Raw genomic sequence first — 15,000 nt, 5'->3', positions numbered from 1 at the left:
AAACACGCTCACGCATGCCTGCTGGAAGTCCAAGCCCCTCGCACACAAAACCTCCTTTACCCCCTCCCTCCAACCCTTCCTAGGCCGACCCCTACCCCGCCTTCCTTCCACTACAGACTGATACACTCTTGAAGTCATTCTGTTTCGCTCCATTCTCTCTACATGTCCGAACCACCTCAACAACCCTTCCTCAGCCCTCTGGACAACAGTTTTGGTAATCCCGCACCTCCTCCTAACTTCCAAACTACGAATTCTCTGCATTATATTCACACCACACATTGCCCTCAGACATGACATCTCCACTGCCTCCAGCCTTCTCCTCGCTGCAACATTCATCACCCACGCTTCACACCCATATAAGAGCGTTGGTAAAACTATACTCTCATACATTCCCCTCTTTGCCTCCAAGGACAAAGTTCTTTGTCTCCACAGACTCCTAAGTGCACCACTCACTCTTTTTCCCTCATCAATTCTATGATTCACCTCATCTTTCATAGACCCATCCGCTGACACGTCCACTCCCAAATATCTGAATACGTTCACCTCCTCCATACTCTCTCCCTCCAATCTGATATTCAATCTTTCATCACCTAATCTTTTTGTTATCCTCATAACCTTACTCTTTCCTGTATTCACCTTTAATTTTCTTCTTTTGCACACCCTACCAAATTCATCCACCAATCTCTGCAACTTCTCTTCAGAATCTCCCAAGAGCACAGTGTCATCAGCAAAGAGCAGCTGTGACAACTCCCACTTTGTGTGTGATTCTTTATCTTTTAACTCCACGCCTCTTGCCAAGACCCTCGCATTTACTTCTCTTACAACCCCATCTATAAATATATTAAACAACCACGGTGACATCACACATCCTTGTCTAAGGCCTACTTTTACTGGAAAAAAATTTCCCTCTTTCCTACATACTCTAACTTGAGCCTCACTATCCTCGTAAAAACTCTTCACTGCTTTCAGTAACCTACCTCCTACACCATACACTTGCAACATCTGCCACATTGCCCCCCTATCCACCCTGTCATACGCCTTTTCCAAATCCATAAATGCCACAAAGACCTCTTTAGCCTTATCTAAATACTGTTCACTTATATGTTTCACTGTAAACACCTGGTCCACACACCCCCTACCTTTCCTAAAGCCTCCTTGTTCATCTGCTATCCTATTCTCCGTCTTACTCTTAATTCTTTCAATTATAACTCTACCATACACTTTACCAGGTACACTCAACAGACTTATCCCCCTATAATTTTTGCACTCTCTTTTATCCCCTTTGCCTTTATACAAAGGAACTATGCATGCTCTCTGCCAATCCCTAGGTACCTTACCCTCTTCCATACATTTATTAAATAATTGCACCAACCACTCCAAAACTATATCCCCACCTGCTTTTAACATTTCTATCTTTATCCCATCAATCCCGGCTGCCTTACCCCCTTTCATTTTACCTACTGCCTCACGAACTTCCCCCACACTCACAACTGGCTCTTCCTCACTCCTACAAGATGTTATTCCTCCTTGCCCTATACACGAAATCACAGCTTCCCTATCTTCATCAACATTTAACAATTCCTCAAAATATTCCTTCCATCTTCCCAATACCTCTAACTCTCCATTTAATAACTCTCCTCTCCTATTTTTAACTGACAAATCCATTTGTTCTCTAGGCTTTCTTAACTTGTTAATCTCACTCCAAAACTTTTTCTTATTTTCAACAAAATTTGTTGATAACATCTCACCCACTCTCTCATTTGCTCTCTTTTTACATTGCTTCACCACTCTCTTAACTTCTCTCTTTTTCTCCATATACTCTTCCCTCCTTGCATCACTTCTACTTTGTAAAAACTTCTCATATGCTAACTTTTTCTCCCTTACTACTCTCTTTACATCATCATTCCACCAATCGCTCCTCTTCCCTCCTGCACCCACTTTCCTGTAACCACAAACTTCTGCTGAACACTCTAACACTACATTTTTAAACCTACCCCATACCTCTTCGACCCCATTGCCTATGCTCTCATTAGCCCATCTATCCTCCAATAGCTGTTTATATCTTACCCTAACTGCCTCCTCTTTTAGTTTATAAACCTTCACCTCTCTCTTCCCTGATGCTTCTATTCTCCTTGTATCCCATCTACCTTTTACTCTCAGTGTAGCTACAACTAGAAAGTGATCTGATATATCTGTGGCCCCTCTATAAACATGTACATCCTGAAGTCTACTCAACAGTCTTTTATCTACCAATACATAATCCAACAAACTACTGTCATTTCGCCCTACATCATATCGTGTATACTTATTTATCCTCTTTTTCTTAAAATATGTATTACCTATAACTAAACCCCTTTCTATACAAAGTTCAATCAAAGGGCTCCCATTATCATTTACACCTGGCACCCCAAACTTACCTACCACACCCTCTCTAAAAGTTTCTCCTACTTTAGCATTCAAGTCCCCTACCACAATTACTCTCTCACTTGGTTCAAAGGCTCCTATACATTCACTTAACATCTCCCAAAATCTCTCTCTCTCCTCTGCATTCCTCTCTTCTCCAGGTGCATACACGCTTATTATGACCCACTTCTCGCATCCAACCTTTACTTTAATCCACATAATTCTTGAATTTACACATTCATATTCTCTTTTCTCCTTCCATAACTGATCATTTAACATTACTGCTACCCCTTCCTTTGCTCTAACTCTCTCAGATACTCCAGATTTAATCCCATTTATTTCCCCCCACTGAAACTCTCCTACCCCCTTCAGCTTTGTTTCGCTTAGGGCCAGGACATCCAACTTCTTTTCATTCATAACATCAGCAATCATCTGTTTCTTGTCATCCGCACTACATCCACGCACATTTAAGCATCCCAGTTTTATAAAGTTTTTCTTCTTCTCTTTTTTAGTAATTGTATACAGGAGAAGGGGTTACTAGCCCATTGCTCCCGGCATTTTAGTCGCCTCATACGACACGCATGGCTTACGGAGGAAAGATTCTTTTCCACTTCCCCATGGACAATAGAAGAAATAAAAAGAACAAGAGCTATTTAGAAAAAGGAGAAAAACCTAGATGTATGTATATATATATATGCATGTGCGTGTCTGTGAAGTGTGACCAAAGTGTAAGTAGGAGTAGCAAGATATCCCTGTTATCTTAGCATGTTTATGAGACAGAAAAAGAAACCAGCAATCCTACCATCATGCAAAACAGTTACAGGTTTTTGTTTCACAGTCATCTGGCAGGACGGTAGTACTTCCCTGGGTGGTTGCTGTCTACCAACCTACTACCTGTAACATATATATATATATATATATATATATATATATGTTACAGGTCATATATATATATATATATATATATATATATATATATATGACCTTTAGTAACACCTCCTGACCTTTAGTGACCTTGTTTCCTATCGCTCTGTATCTCCTGCCCTTCCTCCCACCTCCCTCTCCTCTCCTCGCTCACCCCTCAAGTCCCCTCCTGCTGCCCTGAAGCCCCATTCTGCCTCAGTATTTCCCCTCAGTGTAGCGGTGGCGTCACACTTCCCTCAGGTCCAGGAAGCCACATACTCACCTCCCTGTCGCCTGCATCAAAGAAGAGCAACAAAAATCTCTTGATCTGACAATCCCTCCTTGGCTTCTACGTCAGTGAATGTAGATGAATGGTTCAGAGAACTGACAAGTTGATAAATTAGACACATGTGCAACACTTGGGTATCTTTAATGAGGAAACGTTTCGCCACACAGTGGCTTCATCAGTCCATACAAAGGAGAATGGTGAAGAACAGGAGTAGTTTGAGGTAATCAGTCCCTCAGCCTTGAGTCGATGTGATCAGTCCATCAATCTTTTCGAGACTGATTGAAGCCACTGTGTGGCGAAACGTTTCCTCATTAAAGATACCCAAGTGTTGCACACATGTGTAATTTATCAACATCAGTGAAGAACAAGACCCACAACAGCAGCAGTAATAACAGCAATGACATAAGGCAACGGAGAGTGAGAGTCAGGAAGAGTTTAAGAAAAAATGTGAGCAAAAAGAAATCTCAAGGAAAGATAACGGAGAGGAGCAGTTACTGCCACACTCTGGACTAACAAGGAACACTGAGAGCATCCACGCCCATCACACTCACCTGCACCACTCACCCTCACACCCACTTTCACGTTTACCATCCTGAATGTACCTGGAGGGCATACCTAGTATACCATGGATTGTAACATTAAAAACCCTCCCGGCTGATGACACAAACTCTCCTGTGTGATGGAACAGAACGTTCAAACAATCCTGTGAAAGATAAACACAGTAACCTTTACCCACACTGCTAACTATAATACACAAGTGTAGCCTTAACACTGCTATCTTACACAAGTGTAGCCTTCACACTGCTATCTTACACAAGTGTAGCCTCCACACTGCTATCTTACACAAGTGTAGCCTTCACACTGCTATCTTACACAAGTGTAGCCTTCACACTGCTATCATACACAAGTGTAGCCTCCACACTGCTATCATACACAAGTGTAGCCTTCACACTGCTATCTTACACAAGTGTAGCCTTCACACTGCTATCTTACACAAGTGTAGCCTCCACACTGCTATCTTACACAAGTGTAGCCTTCACACTGCTATCTTACACAAGTGTAGCCTTCACACTGCTATCATACACAAGTGTAGCCTCCACACTATCATACACAAGTGTAGCCTTCACACTGCTATCTTACACAAGTGTAGCCTTCACACTATCATACACAAGTGTAGCCTTCACACTGCTATCATACACAAGTGTAGCCCCCACACTATCATACACAAGTGTAGCCTCCACACTACTAACATACACAAGTGTAGCCCCCCACACTATCATACACAAGTGTAGCCCCCACACTATCATACACAAGTGTAGCCCCCACACTATCATACACAAGTGTAGCCTCCACACTATGTTAACTATCATACACAAGTGTAGCCTCCACACTGTTAACTATCATACACAAGTGTAGCCCCCACACTATGTTAACTATCATACACAAGTGTAGCCCCACACTGTTAACTATCATACACAAGTGTAGCCCCCACACTGTTAACTATCATACACAAGTGTAGCCCCCCACACTGTTAACTATCATACACAAGTGTAGCCTCCACACTATGTTAACTATCATACACAAGTGTAGCCTCCACACTATGTTAACTATCATACACAAGTGTAGCCCCCACACTGTTAACTATCATACACAAGTGTAGCCCCACACTGTTAACTATCATACACAAGTGTAGCCCCCCACACTGTTAACTATCATACACAAGTGTAGCCTCCACACTATGTTAACTATCATACACAAGTGTAGCCCCACACTGTTAACTATCATACACAAGTGTAGCCTCCACACTATGTTAACTATCATACACAAGTGTAGCCCCACACTTAACTATCATACACAAGTGTAGCCCCCACATTGTTAACTATCATACACAAGTGTAGCCCCCCACACTATGTTAACTATCATACACAAGTGTAGCCTCCACACTATGTTAACTATCATACACAAGTGTAGCCCCACACTGCTAACTATCATACACAAGTGTAGCCCCCACACTGTTAACTATCATACACAAGTGTAGCCCCACACTGTTAACTATCATACACAAGTGTAGCCTCCACACTATGTTAACTATCATACACAAGTGTAGCCTCCACACTATGTTAACTATCATACACAAGTGTAGCCCCACACTATGTTAACTATCATACACAAGTGTAGCCTCCACACTATGTTAACTATCATACACAAGTGTAGCCCCACACTGTTAACTATCATACACAAGTGTAGCCCCACACTGTTAACTATCATACACAAGTGTAGCCTCCACACTATGTTAACTATCATACACAAGTGTAGCCCCCACACTATGTTAACTATCATACACAAGTGTAGCCTCCACACTATGTTAACTATCATACACAAGTGTAGCCCCACACTATGTTAACTATCATACCCAAGTGTAGCCCCACACTGTTAACTATCATACACAAGTGTAGCCCCACACTGTTAACTATCATACACAAGTGTAGCCCCCACACTATGTTAACTATCATACACAAGTGTAGCCCCCACACTGTTAACTATCATACACAAGTGTAGCCCCCACACTATGTTAACTATCATACACAAGTGTAGCCCCCACACTGTTAACTATCATACACAAGTGTAGCCCCCACACTATGTTAACTATCATATACAAGTGTAGCCCCACACTGTTAACTATCATACACAAGTGTAGCCCCACACTGTTAACTATCATACACAACTGTAGCCCCCACACTATGTTAACTATCATACACAAGTGTAGCCCCACACTGTTAACTATCATACACAAGTGTAGCCCCCACACTGTTAACTATCATACACAAGTGTAGCCCCACACTGTTAACTATCATACACAAGTGTAGCCCCACACTATGTTAACTATCATACACAAGTGTAGCCTCCACACTATGTTAACTATCATACCCAAGTGTAGCCTCCACACTATGTTAACTATCATACCCAAGTGTAGCCTCCACACTATGTTAACTATCATACACAAGTGTAGCCTCCACACTATGTTAACTATCATACACAAGTGTAGCCCCCACACTATGTTAACTATCATACCCAAGTGTAGCCTCCACACTATGTTAACTATCATACACAAGTGTAGCCTCCACACTATGTTAACTATCATACCCAAGTGTAGCCTCCACACTATGTTAACTATCATACACAAGTGTAGCCCCCACACTATGTTAACTATCATACACAAGTGTAGCCTCCACACTATGTTAACTATCATACCCAAGTGTAGCCTCCACACTATGTTAACTATCATACCCAAGTGTAGCCCCCACACTATGTTAACTATCATACACAAGTGTAGCCCCCACACTATGTTAACTATCATACCCAAGTGTAGCCTCCACACTATGTTAACTATCATACACAAGTGTAGCCCCCACACTATGTTAACTATCATACACAAGTGTAGCCTCCACACTATGTTAACTATTATACCCAAGTGTAGCCTCCACACTATGTTAACTATCATACACAAGTGTAGCCTCCACACTATGTTAACTATCATACACAAGTGTAGCCTCCACACTATGTTAACTATCATACCCAAGTGTAGCCTCCACACTATGTTAACTATCATACACAAGTGTAGCCCCCACACTATGTTAACTATCATACACAAGTGTAGCCTCCACACTATGTTAACTATCATACACAAGTGTAGCCTCCACACTATGTTAACTATCATACACAAGTGTAGCCTCCACACTATGTTAACTATCATACACAAGTGTAACCTCCACACTATGTTAACTATCATACACAAGTGTAGCCCCCACACTATGTTAACTATCATACACAAGTGTAGCCTCCACACTATGTTAACTATCATACACAAGTGTAGCCTCCACACTATGTTAACTATCATACACAAGTGTAGCCTCCACACTATGTTAACTATCATACACAAGTGTAGCCTCCACACTATGTTAACTATCATACACAAGTGTAGCCTCCACACTATGTTAACTATCATACACAAGTGTAGCCTCCACACTATGTTAACTATCATACACAAGTGTAGCCCCCACACTATGTTAACTATCATACCCAAGTGTAGCCTCCACACAGTTTTTGTAACCTGGAGAGGGTTTCGGGGGTCAACGCCCCCGCGGCTCGGTCTGAGACCAGGCCTCATGGTGGATCAGGGTCTGATCAACCAGGCTGTTACTGCTGGCCGCACGCAAGCTGACGTACGAACCACAGCCAGGTTGGTCAGGTACTGATTTGAGGTGCCTGTCCAGTCAGTGCCTTCCTGAAGACAGCCAGGGGTCTACTGGTAATCCCCCTTATGTATGCTGGGAGGCAATTGAACAATCTTGGGCCCCGGACACTTATTGTGTTCTCTCAGTGTACTCGTGGCGCCCCTGCTTGTCATCGGGAGAATGTTGTATCTCCTGCCGAGTCTTTTGCTTTCACATGGAGCGATTTTCGTGTGCAGGTTTGGTACCAATCCCTCCTGGACCTTCCAAGTGTATATTATCATGTATCTCTCTCGCCTGCGTTCGAGGGAATATAGATCAAGGACCTTCAACCGTCCCCAGTGTGCCGTGAAAGTTCTTTGTACACTCTCCAGGTCTGCAATGCCGCCAGCCTTGAAGGGGGCTGTTAGTGTACAGCAGTATTCCAGCCTAGAGAGCACAAGCGATTTGAAGAGAATCATCATGGGCTTGGCGTCCCTAGTTTTGAAGGTTCTCATTATCCATCCTATCATTTTCCTAACAAATTCTATTGACAAAAATCAAAAGCCTGGGCACGGTTTTGAACAGCCGCGCCCATCAAGACCAACTGATGAATTAGACAGGTGCAACACCAAGCTATCTCCGGCGTACAAGTGTTCATCCCGCATCCAAGTGTTCATCCGGCAGTGAACATCACAGCCATCAAGGACAAAGAATTGCTAATTAAAGATTGGGAAACAGAGATTAGAATACTACTAATCATTGGGAACTAACTAAACGATATATTATTACTGTGTCTGTGTGACTCTTGCAGGCTAGACAAGTGGGTGACCAAATTGGTTGAGCAAATGTAGTGAATTTGTAATGCGGCGGGAGGCTGGCTTTTGTTGGCTGTGTGGGAGTGGTGACGTCGGTCTGTGTGGGAGAGGAGAGGAGAGGGAGAAAAGGAGGATGATGTTAATACTGGAACTGTGATAAGAATGAATGGAAGTGTTAGAGCCCGGGGATAAAGTTGATATGCTAGTGATGAAATATGACCATAAATGTCCATAAAGAATCACTTGGTAAATCTTGCATGCAAAGCAGCTAACATCGCTAACGGTTCAATCCCGGCCGGGGGTATGGTTTGTTTGCAATAGTGTCATTACGATTTCTTGAGTCGAGTATTTCATGACTACTGTCCTCGACAGCAGTGGCTTCAAAACTCTGTACGAAGAAGTGTGTTCTTACCATGAATATAAACCACTTTCTTGGACTGGTTCATCCCCTTCCCCGTCTCATCTACGACTTCTGGACAGAACAGAGAATCGTACAAGTCAATTTATTTCTCTCCTGGATCCAACCTAGATGGATCTGTCATTTTCAGCACAGTCTTCAACACCGGAGAGATGTGAATGATCTTAATGTAGTGTACAAGACTAGTGCTGCCAAGATACCATACTTGGTTCCACTTTGTGGACAGAGAGGAGGCAGCTTCTATACAACAAAACAGGCAGCAATCAGCAAGTATACTCTGGGTGTACCTTTCTCAAGAACATCACTTCCTCTGAGATCATTTATTCCCAGAAAGACGGGAGCCTGGAACATGTTCGCGCAAATATTAATGTGATAAAACTGACCGAATCTCTGACCCACCCCTGGCTCCAACTTCATCCTGTTCCCTCCCTGTATGTTTTCTTAATAAAGATAATGCCAAGAAAGACTTTAAACAAACTGAACCAAGTAACAGCTCTTAGCTTGTTAATAAAGATAGGACCTCTTAGTTTAACTGTTAAAAATATTGTGCTGAAAATATGTATTTTAAAGGATGGAAGGGGAGAGAGAGAGAGAGAGAGAGAGAGAGAGAGAGAGAGAGAGAGAGAGAGAGAGAGAGAGAGAGAGAGAGAGAGAGAGAGAGAGTAAAATGCAGAGAGGGGTGGAACGGGGGAGGGGTACAAGGTGACGGGGTCCGTGGGAAGACCAAGCTCAATACGGGTGCTGGGCCTATGTTAGTGTCAGTTGGTCTGGGACCAAGACCACATTGACGTTGACCCCACTCTCAAGGATCACTGTGACGTCATTAGCGCCACCCCTTGCCTGTCCCTCCACCCTACACCCCATTCATTATTTTTACTAATCATTATTATTCAAGTATTATGTTCACAGGGACTTACTAAGCCCACGATGGTCATAGAGTGGGAAAAAGGGAGGCAAACAGGTCTCATCCGTAAAGAATAGCTCCAATTCCTCGGATCAAGAGTCAGCATACTGGCGCCTCCCTCCAAGAGATAAAGTGTAATTAATAAACGTTCAAATCGAAACGTTGCCTCATTTATCCAACTGACTCGTTGCCATACGTAGTGGCGAGTTTATTTAAATTTCCTAATTTGTGGCAAAATCACTGCTTAATTAAACAACTCACAAATAACCCGAGAGGAACCTTATGTCTACTTTCCCTCACACTGGACTAAGTGAAATTCCAAGAACTTTCGTGACTTCTCACATTATGAAGGATAATGTGCTTATATATATATATATATATATATATATATATATATATATATATATATATATATATATATATATATATATATATATATATATATATATATATGGAGGTACCACCTCTAGAACTGTTATAGGGATCCTCATCCTCAGAGAAAAGAATAAACTTGCTTCAGGGAAAACTCAAGGTTCTCCCTGAAGCTGTTTGAGAATTTTCTCCTACCACCCCCTTTATTTTATATATATTTTATTTTAAGACAAAATACATTGACAAAACATTCACAAAAATACGATAGAAAGTAAAACAACATAGGTAACTCAGAGCTACATCTCGAATACTTCGTCCAGCTCCCCGGCGGTAGGCCGCGTGCCCAGAATGCTGCTGGCATTTCCTCTTTGGATCGCAACACTGAGTCTCTGAAAGAGGAAGCTGGTCGCCCTGTGGTCCTTGGTTTCTATGATGAGCTTTTCACCCAGCTCTATTAGGAACTTTAGAGCACACTTGCCCCATGCTCCAAGGGTTTCCGACCCTATTGGAATGAAGTTTATATATATATATATATATATATATATATATATATATATATATATATATATATATATATATATATATATATATATATATATATATATATGTACACACACACATACATATATGTTGGATATAAATACATATATGTTGGATATAAATATCGGTGGTACATTAAGGTTGATCTAAAATAAGCTAAAGGCCGCGTTAATTCTGGAAAGTTAGGTCGGGTTGCTAAAATTAGTGTTGGTGCAAAATTAAAAAAAAATCTAAATATTATATTTTACCAAAAAAAATGTAAAAACAAAAATAAGATAAAATGTGTGAAAAGTATTTTTAGGACAACTAGTCTTGCAGGAAGCACAGTAGATGACGTCACGAACTGCTACCCCGCCCTCCCACCAACCATCCTCACACTCCCTCCTGCAATGCCTCACCCCCCCTCCTGCCCTACTACTATCAATACTAACTACTACTATACACAAACAGCCCACACATAGGAGAATGGTCCAAGCTGGACCACAACGTCGCCATAATCTCTCCTATGTGCCGGTTATTTGTGTATTGTTCCAGTCACGGTATTGTGATTGTTCCTTTTTCTACATACTACATTACTATTGCCTCACATTTAATCACTCCCGCTCCCGCCTCCATCTTAAATATATTGTTCCCTTCCCTTCGCGATTCTCTTTGTGACTAGTTAATGGTCTAAGTTGGATCCAAACGTCTTCATAAATTTATCTCCTATGTGCGGATTATTTGTGCACTATTAACAAAAACTGCAAGTGTTAGTATCACAATTACGAAGTAGATGATAGGCTGGATAACAAGAACCTTCAAAACGAGACGTCAAGCCTCTGATGATACTGTCAGACACTTGTACTCTGTACACCAACAGCCTATGTATATATATATATATATATATATATATATATATATATATATATATATATATATATATATATATATGGATATATAAAATATATAGACAACTATTTTGTGTTAGCTTTCTTGTTAGCATAAACTCATTCAACCAAATAAATGAGAATGTGTAAATTCCCTAACATTGTATGGTGTACTCAACAGAAGCAAGCAAAAGACGTGTGTATAACAGCAAGAGGAACGGCAGGCGTAAAATCTACCACATATAAAAGCAGGAAGGTACAATACATACACTCAAAGATAACTACATGGTGTGCATTTCTTCACGCTCTAAGCATGCGGATTTCTTTTGTTATATGTATGAAATGGTCCCAGGAACCATCACCGGGCAGTCATTCCTCTTCCCTGCCCTATCTCTCCGTTATACACTATCCTTCCCATTCCGTTTAGTTAGTTTAATGTTTATTATGCACCCCATACCCATCCTGTGGGCGGTAGTCAAAAGATTACAAAGGTACATAATAGGTCCAGTGACTGGACCCCAAAGTTATGATAGATGAACTAGTTACAAAGGTAATGAACTCCAGGTAGATCTGGTCACAATCATGGCAAGTTACATAGGTAATGAATCAGCCTCACTCCTATACATGGTTACAATCATGAACAAATTACAAACTAATGAACCACTGATACGTCCACACCTGGTCACAATTGTAATGAGTTATAAATTCCCTCGGCCAATTTCTCCTTCCCTTCCTGTTACCAAATTATTTCTGCATGTTTTGCTATTTCTTCCTCTCCACTTCAAGTCCACCTTGCCCTCTCTACTACACTCCATCCATGTCGTGGAGCTCGTGTAATCAAGGAGCGTGGAGAAGCAAACAGCTGTCCTAAATACATCCAACACTCAGCCTGCCCCCATCTCCAGCCCACACCATCTTCACGTTACCCTCACTGTGTCTGTCTCTCCTCCCTCCAGGACTGGTGCGAGGGGTCAAAGGTTACTTCCATCCCAAGGTGTCCTCTTCCCCTTCTCTCCAGGACAGGTGTAGGTGTCAAATATCACCTACAGTCCAAGAATGACTCCCACCCCTCCCATCAGGACGGGTGGGAGGGGGTAAGAAGTTACCTACATATTCTAAGCCGCGTAAGCAAGGCTATCAACACAACACGTCATTTAAGGATTATCCTGGTACGCGGTATCAGCACGGCGCCCACACCTAATCAAGCATATTCTAAATGTTAATAATAATTAAACCATACCACGGGCGGGGATAGAACCCGCGATCAGTCTCAAAACTCCAGACCGGCGCGTTAGCCACTGGACCAGTGGCTAATGCGATGGTCTCGAGTTTTGAGACACTCTGATCGCGGGTTCTATCCCCACCCTTGGTATGGTTTGTTTGCAATCGTGTCATTACGATTTCGTGAGTCATGTTAATAATAATTAATAATAATAATAATACTCTATTTCTAAAAGTACATTATACAGCTGATACAGACCTAGCTGACATCACTGAAATACCATACAGAAAACTCCCAGTTATACAGACCATTTCGGGCAACTCTTGTTCCCCCAGGATGCGACCCATAACAGTCGACTAACATCCAATTACCACTAACTGCTACGTGAACAAGGGCAGCAGGTGTAAAGAAACATGCCCAGAGTTTCACTCGTGCCAATGAGACGAGTGGAAATGCATCTTACCACCTTCAAAGAGAGGATTATAAAAAAAATTAAGGCGTATATTTTACTCAGATCTGACAAAGCAAATAAGGGCTAAAATATTTAAAATGCGGGGATTATGAGCAGAGGCGAAGCTCGAACAGTAACGCGAACCTGAAGCGCTTTAGAAAATACTACTATCGTCTTAGCATAGTAACAAAATGGAACTACCTAGCTGAGGAAATGGTCGAGGTGAAGTGCATATAGTGTTTCAGAGTACTGTACATATGATGGGCACAAGAAGCAGGTAACCAAATAAAGCTGAATGCAAACGTCATACTGGCGGTAAGATTAGATTTTGCCACCTAGGTGGCTAGTTTATTGTGCACCCCATATCCATCCTGTGGACGGTAGCGCAAGTGCATATGGATACACAAAAAGCCTAGGAACTAGGGCCCAAAAGGGTTAACAGGTGTACATATGGGTTTATATCTACATATCTACAGTTCACTTATCTGTTACAAGCAAATTTAGGAAATTTCCTCAGTATATCTGGTATCTTATTTTCATTACCTGGAGTCTACCTGGAGGGCATTCCGGGGATCAACGCCCCCGCGGCCCGGTCCACGACCAGGCCTCCCGGTGGATCAGGGCCTGATCAACGAGGCTGTTACTGCTGGCCGCACACAGTCCAACGTACGAACCACAGCCCGGCTGATCCGGCACCGTCTTTAGATATCTTGACATGTCACATAGGTTATTATACTATCTCTGTATTCCTCAATAAGTGGACAATTAAGCACATAGTGCTCAAGACCATGACCATATGCCTGATCACATAATTTGCATTTAGTTTGATCATCATCTGTGTGTCTCCTAAACTGCCAGAAGTACTTGTAACCAAGCCTAAGCCTGGCCACTACAACATCAGTCAGTCTGTTCACATTGCAAGTTGCTCCATAAACATACTTATCTACGTTCATTATCATAGTGGGCTTCTAACTGTATTCCTATAACAATCATTTTCATTATTTACTTCTCTCCTAATATTATTCCTAATGCTAGACACAGATATATCAAAGTTATATTCTACATTCTCCTTCTGGGTACTCTTCTTTGCTAACATATCAACTTTATCATGAAGGAGTAATCCAATGTGTGATGGGATCCATAGCAATTGTACATTAATTCCTTTGTCCCGGATATTTGAGTATCTATACCTGGATTCTCCAATGAGCATGTTGTTGGAGTCATTATATGAGTCAAGAGCATTCAGTGATGACATAGAATGAAGAAAAGAGGTCTTGTAAAACAAGTTTTTATTAGTACAACGTTTGGTTCTGTGTAGAGCTTTATCAAGGCATGAAAGCTAGTTCGATAAAGCTCTACACAAGTGAAACGTTGTCCCAACAAAAGCTCGTTCAGCAATGTGTCTTATACAAATAAAGGTAGTAACTACAGAGACGGAGCCACGAGCAGAGGCTCGGCCAACACACGGGTATACAGTGTGTTAATTACTAATGTAAATTGAGGTATGAAGTTAGTTTAGTGGTGCCGCCTGAGTGGCTAGTTTACTGCACATGAGCAGCTCATCCTAGAGCGGTAGAGCAAAACAACAGGATTACAATGACTC

This window comes from Cherax quadricarinatus, chromosome 56 (genome assembly GCF_038502225.1).
Source record: "Cherax quadricarinatus isolate ZL_2023a chromosome 56, ASM3850222v1, whole genome shotgun sequence".
NCBI lineage: Eukaryota > Metazoa > Arthropoda > Malacostraca > Decapoda > Parastacidae > Cherax > Cherax quadricarinatus.
Note: the sequence above shows the minus strand (reverse complement) of the source record.